Source organism: Castor canadensis, chromosome 4, assembly GCF_047511655.1.
Source record: "Castor canadensis chromosome 4, mCasCan1.hap1v2, whole genome shotgun sequence".
NCBI lineage: Eukaryota > Metazoa > Chordata > Mammalia > Rodentia > Castoridae > Castor > Castor canadensis.
Window position 1 is genome coordinate 174,384,422 of NC_133389.1, and position 7,081 is coordinate 174,391,502.

At 43.7% G+C, this 7,081-nt stretch overlaps 1 non-coding gene across 1 annotated transcript; it reads right to left on the reverse strand.

Moving 5' to 3' along the window:
* Window positions 1-6,423: 6,423 nt before the first annotated feature.
* On the reverse strand, window positions 6,424-6,551 carry LOC141422997 (U6atac minor spliceosomal RNA). The gene has a single exon (XR_012447676.1). It is a non-coding gene; the product is annotated as a U6atac minor spliceosomal RNA (small nuclear RNA).
* Between the last annotated feature and the right edge of the window lie 530 nt (window positions 6,552-7,081).

Consider the following 7,081-nt stretch of genomic DNA (forward strand, 5'->3'; position numbering starts at 1 on the left):
AGAGGATGGTTTTTAGACCACAGGTAGAGTGGTGGAGGAGTGACTCACACACCTCCTCCACTGTTAGCCTGAGGCAAAGGGGAGGACCAGGCAGATCTGGCCATTTCAGAGTGCAGAGGTGGGAGGAGTCATCCGTTTGAAGAAAAGAGAAAAGACTGATGTGGTCCTTCTAGGAAGGGGGAAAGCCACCCGATGAGAGAGAAGGGTGAGGGGCACAGGGAAGCAGGACTGAGGGCACAGCTGTGTATGCTGAATGCCATCTCCAGAGGCTCCCTCCAGTCTCTCCTCTATTCTCCTAACCCACCACCCTGTCCTTAATTTCTCCTTCCTCGACTGTAATGAAATACAACCAAAAAAGTGGGGGAGGGACAAAGATAAATCCCAATTTGCCCCATTGATAGTGGTTAACTTTGAGCTACCTCTTTAAGGAAGAGGGCACTTTCAGCTAGGGCACAGCCACTGGGAGGTACAGGAGTCTGGAAGTTCAAGATATGATTGTGTGGCTGGTGTATTTCCTTTTAAAAGCAACAGGTCTGTGTCAAAGAAACCACCTGGTATGGCTTCTCTCCCCTTTCTCTTCTCTTTGGTAAATGTGTCAATATGATTTTTAAAACCCACTTCAAAATCTGAACATGGAAAAATCCTGGGAGTGCTCTCCCCTGGGGAGTAGAAGAAAACAGTGCCACCTAGACTGATTAAAAGTTCAGGGGTCAAGTAGTTTTGGGGTCCTCCTCCATCCCTCTTAAGGAGTCACAGGGGCAAGTGACAAATTAAAACTTCTGAAAAGACCACAGTCAAAATGGCTATTCTTTCTCAAACATATGTGAATCTTTTTTCTGTAGTGCCTTTAACACAATTATTCCTCTTCTGCAGGTCATTGTCTATGTGAGTCCTGAGTTAACCCTACAAAACCAGGCATTGGATAAAGGAATGTTTTGGGGAACAGTGGAACTTCCTGGAGCCTGTGAAACCTCACCTTGTGGTTGCCTTGTGACCACCTCTGGCACTAAAACTGGGCCTACAAACATGACTCCTGCAAGAAGAATTAATTGGGAGTCAGAAATTGGCTGGTGAGAAGGTGGACCCCACTGAGAGTCAGTTTGATTTTTTTCTCAATGAGCTTACGGTTCGTGGTCAGGGCATCTCTTTTAGGTAGAAGACTTAGCACAGCTGCTAGATGCATGGGGCCGCTTCGAAGGAAATAGCAGATACTGGAATCTACTGTAGGTTAGGTTCTGTGTTTTCTTTCCTACTGAAATGACCCCTAGGGGAGGCATGAAGGAAAATGTCTGATTCTTTGGGGTAAGTATTAGTGAGCAAGGAAAACCTCAGGGAGCAGAGACATCTCTATTCCAAACTGATTTTCTGAAAACAATGAAAGTCCTTTGTGCAATGTCCCCATTAGACAGAGTTAAATTAAGCTAACCGAAAATAAGTGACTTAATGAAACTAAAGGTATCTGGTAGAGAAATAAACAGGATAAGGCTAAGGTTTTCCTACAGAAACCAAAATAAACAATAGCAAGGAAATAGTCATGTGCCCACCTGTTCTGTTCCAGTTTTGGTATATAAGGGCTCCCCAGCAGAGGAAGGCATCAGACCTGAGTTCTCTCTCACCTCACCTGAGTCGTCTCTTCTCACACCATGGGTTGCTGTGGCTGTGGTGGTGGTGGTGGTGGCTGCGGTGGCTGCAACGGTGGCTGTGGTGGCTGTGGTGGTGGTGGCAGCTGTGATGGCTGTTGTGGCTGCTGCGCTGGCTGCTGTGCATGCTGTGCCCCTGTGGTCCGCGTTCGCCCCACCACCTGCTGTTGCCCGTGTGGCTGCCGCCCGTGTGGCTGCCGCCCCTGTGGCTGTGGCTCCTGTGGTGGTGGCTCCTGTGGTGGTGGCGGCTGTGGCTGTGGCTGTGGGAAGGGCTGTTGCCAGCAGAAGTGCTGCTGCCAGCAGAAGTGTTGCTGCAAGAAGCAGTGCTGCTGCTAGGTGGCTGCCAGGCTCTGCCCTTGCCTGGGAGCTGTGGGGGGCCTTGCTCTTTCTGCTGGTAGACTGCACTTCACCCTGTTCCTTCCACTCTTTCCCTGACCTGTCTGTCAGCAGTTTATCCCCAGGTGCTTCATGTGCTTTGTCTTCTGAGATCTTCCTTGCATTAGCCAAACCATGCAACTTGGAACAAACATGCAACAATGAACTGATGGTAAGATGACTGGATAAAGTCAGAGTCAAACAGAAATCCTAAAAATTATTTATTATTTGTAAATGTTCAATCTTTTATAAATATTCAGGCCTGGATTTGGCCATTTTGATGTTACTGCCTGTGTGCAGTCTTTTCTATATTCTTAATAAAATTCTTGACACAGAATAAAACTCTCTTCAGGGTCATGTTTTTATCTGTTGCTGTATCATCTCTTTTGTTCCCACTCTGTCAATGTTATTCTAACTCTCACACTCCTACTTTCTCATGACGCCCACCAGGGGACCAGACCTGGTACCCATAGCCTTTTATTAGAGTGGACACAGCCCCCATGCTGCTGCCCTGAGTTGTTTTCCTGGAGGCGTCCATGTCCTCAGATGTTCCCAAAATTTTCTAGAATGGCATGAAGAAGGTGGGATGAGGGGGGTGGGATGAGAGTGGTGAGATGAGGGTGTTCAAAAGGGGTGGTCTTGAAACTTGTCTAAGAAATGAAGAATGGAAAGGAAAAGAGGATGCTCGTGGCCTCTGCCTGGCAATGCCCAGTGGTTTCTGAAAGAAGCTGGAACTTGGGTGTGGTGGGAGCTGTGCATGGTTCTTGTCCCATTGGCGTGTGTGACCTGGCACAGCTATGGGTCTCCTTTCTCTGATGATAATTCCATACAGTGACCTCACCAGGCAAGCTTTCCAGGAGGGAAGACCTGCCATGCCCCTGCAGCTCACTTACTGGGGTGAATCATCAACTCAGCAAACAGGAAGGGGAGCTCCACTTTGTTATCAGCCAACCTTTACTTTTTTTTTCTTTTGCAGACTGCTCTGTGTCATTCAGAAAGGTGGTGAGTTCCCTTGAGTCTTCCTTTCTGTACGTGGATGCTTCTATTCCTCACAAGTCTGAAAGGTGGGCTCTATTGGACTCATTTCACAACTGAAGAGACTGAGGCTGTGGCAGTTTAGCGATTCACCCAAAGACTCACAACTAATAAGTTCTGACTTAATCCCAGTCCACATTGCATCAAACCCCACCCCAAGATGCTTTCTATGCTGTTCTGAGTCTCAGAGTTTGAAACAGTTTCCTCTTTCCCCTTTTTCATCTTCCCAAGTTCATGCATGTACATGGTGTCATATGGCCTTTACTGACCCTGCCAGGTGACCCTTGGACCCCTTCTCTTAATAGAAGCCACATTCTAGCTACTTCCTTTTCAGCCCTCCTCAGAGATATTTCTGGGTTGCACATGAGTATGGTCTCTGCTTAAGAGGTAACAGCTACTTTATCAACTCCTTTCTGGTGGGGAGATGTAAATGTCTCCCAATGCTTAATGTTGGAAAGAAGGAGTGATTCTTAGCAGACATCTCAAAGAGTGGTTCTTGAAGTCACTGGGTTTATTTTGATTTCCAAGGTAGAGACTGCATAGGAGACATTTCTGAGATGATGGGACTTTAGCTATTTTTCAAGCCTTATTATTTATGCATCTTAAACCAACCCAAAGCCATTTAGAAGTGGCATGGTTTTATCTTCCATCTTCCTTCTTAAATTTCTACCTTCATCTATCCCAGGGAAGTTATCTCTCTCTGATCACTAGTAATACTTCTTTGTTTCTTTAGTATTAGATAATATATTTTATCTTTTATCATTGTTACTTATGAATAGTAGCTGATACCGTCCATGAAATTACACACACACACACACACACACACACACACACACACTCGTGCACACTTTTTTCTGTCCACTTTCGTTGATGTGGAATCAATGGAAGTATATCTGTTTCAGCTCCAGAATGTATCTCAGAACCTTGGGTATGGAAGATGACAGGTGTTGGCCCCTGGCCCCCTGTTTTGCTTACAGCTAGATGGGGAAGACAAGCAAATGAATGATAACTACTTACTGTGTAATGCGGTAAGAGCTACAGCTGACAGCATCCCAGGATATTATGGAGATGCAGACAGGGTACCTAGCCTAGGATTTGGGTGAGATGAGGAGGTCATAGAAAGCTTCATGGAGGAGGTAACACTTGAACCAAGCCATGTGGGATAAGGATATGTCAGAACATGTTTAAGGAGAGCTATTTCAGCTGGAGGTAACTATGTGTGCAAAGACTAGAGGTGAGAGACAGCCTCACCAGCTGGAAATAGCACAAGCTTGGTGTGGCTGGAGAGTTCCAGGTGAGGGTGGAATGCAGTGGAGATGAGGCTATGGAGGTGAGCAAGTTCAGATCGGAAAACACCTCCTTCCAATGTTTGGACGTTGTACTCTACAATGTAAAGATTCTTTGAAAGCAATTAATGGGGAGAGTAGCATGCTTTGTAGAAAATACCACTCTGGAAGTACAGAGAAAATGGATTGAAGGGAGGTGGGTCTTGGGGACAGAAGCCTCTATAGTGATCAGGGCACTAATGCTAGAGCTCTGCACTATAGTGCAATGGAGACATTTGAGAAATGTGTAAAGGTAATGTGGGAACTCATTACTAAGAAAGTGGCCTCAAAGAGATTTCAAGAATGAGCTTCTGGTTCAGACGGATGGTGTGTCATCCAACATGAACAGGGAGTATGGGTCACCTGGTCACCTACTGAGATGGTGATGATGTTTGTGGCAGCTGATGTGACCAGCAAAGATCATCTCCTTTACTCCTCACAACAATTCTTCAAGGCAAGTACTGATATTGCCCCACCCATTTCCCATGAGAAGCTTAAGTTGGGAGAGAAGTCTGCCATTTTTGTGGTGGAGCCAGGATTCAGTCTGTTAGCCATAAATTTGCTTCCTCAATTCCAGCCTGTGCAGTCTGTAGAGGAGTGGGATAAGAATGATGTCTTTCTGAAACTGATACAGTAGTCATATGGAGGCCTCTCAACCCATGTGACTTCCCTCCTGCCACAGTCTTTCATAGGCAGGAGGGAGAGCCATGTTTATTTTGGCAGAACCATGGCACCATTTAAATACCCAGTTAGCACCAAACTTTATAACTCTTGTGAAGTATGAAGCCAGGTTGAGGCAAGGGGGAAATGAGTCACGCAAAGGCAGAGTCTGAATCTGTCTTTATGTAAAATTTTGATTTTGTTTATCATGGATTTTTTTTTTCCCCAGCTCATTTTGTTTTTTTTTTAAATATTATCTTTTCCTGATTATTTAACTTGAGTTTTGCTGCTACCTCAAATCCTGCAGCCCAGGCAAGTGCCTCATTTCATTGTAGTCGTTACTGCTGTGGGAGGACCTATTATGTGGATCCAAATATGCACCGCCCACCTTATCACTGCAGTTTCTATGCAGATTTTTTTAAAGATGAGGATTTGTTGGAAAGAGTGACCACTTCAAACTGGCTATATTCTCCAGCTGAGATTAGCCATCAGGGTTCATAACAAGCTTACAGATTAATAAGAAAATCATCCTAACAGTGGTTATGGGAACAAAATAGATTACACTTGAGAGGAAAGTCTGCTGTGAAAGCTCAGAGAACTGGTTGTTACTCTTTGAATCTGAAATGTCCCCTGAAGATTCATGTGTTAAAGGCCTGGTTCCCAGCTGCTGGGCTTTTGGGAGGTGATTGGATCATAAGGGCTATCACCTCATAAATGGATTAATCCATTGATGGATTCATAATTTGATGGCATTATTGGAAGGTGGTGGAAGGTAGGAGATGGAACCTAGTTGGAGGAAGTAGGTCACTGGTTGTGTGCCCTGGAAGGGCACATCTTATCTCTGGCCCCCTCTTTCTGCCTCCTGTCTTCCATGATGAGACAAGCCACGTGACTCTACCATAATGACCATGAACTGAAATTCTGATGAGACAAAATAAATCCTCTTCCTTTAACTTGTTTATCTCAGGTGTTTTGTCACAGTGACAAGAACCTAACTGACACAATCCTATAACTTATATGAGGTGGGAGACAAAAGAAAAATGCCAATCTCAAACTGCACTGCAACTCACCACAGTAGATCAGGTCAAAGCAATTTGTGTGCACTCAAAAAAAAAAAATCCTCTTTAAATTTTTTTCCCTTTAAATTTGTTTTTAACTGATACATAAAAAGCAGCAAGACTACATATTATTAATGGAGAACCATATTTGTTTTGTTACATACGTAAATTGTGTAATGTTTAAATCAGATTATACCTATTTATCTCCACAAACATTTATCATTTCTATATGGTGAGCACTTTCAAAATCCTTTCTTCTAGCTGTTTGAAATACACAGTACATTATTGTTATCTATAGCCCCTCCATGATGCAATAACACACCAGAAAAAAGAAGATGGGCAATGCTGTGTCTGAATCAGGTGACAAAGCATTAATGCTATTTGTGTTGTCAGGCTGAGATCGCTTCCATTCTTGTCAAGGGGTGTGAGTGCAAACCTTCTCTCCTTTCATATGACAAAGGAAAATACCTTTTGGAGCAAATGTTTTGAATGATCTAGACCTCTCAAATAATTTCTGTAAAGGACAAGTTACAAATAATTTCACCTTTGCTGATTGTGTGATTTGTTGTAACTTCTCAGGACAGCCATCTAACTTGAAACTGCCATCCAACACTCAAGTGGGGCTTTGTTCCAATAAAGTATTATTTATAAAAACAACTGGTAGGTCAAAAGTGGGCCTTAGGTTTTTGACCCTGTTCTAAACATTGAAGATAATAAATGCTGTGCTGCACAGTGGTTAAGAGGGCTTGGTCCAAGGTCAGGCTACATAGGCTTGCTTCCCCACTCTTCAATTTATTTGTGATCTTGAGTAATGACTGTTCCAGTATCTTACTTTTTCTTTATCTGGAAAGTGGGAATATTAGTAGTATATTCTTTGTAAGATTATTTCCAGAATGAACTCAAATATTATATGTAAAATACGTAGAATTATGCACGGAACATTATAAAAGCTCAAAAATGCTGCACCAGTAAAGGTTTAGGGATTTTG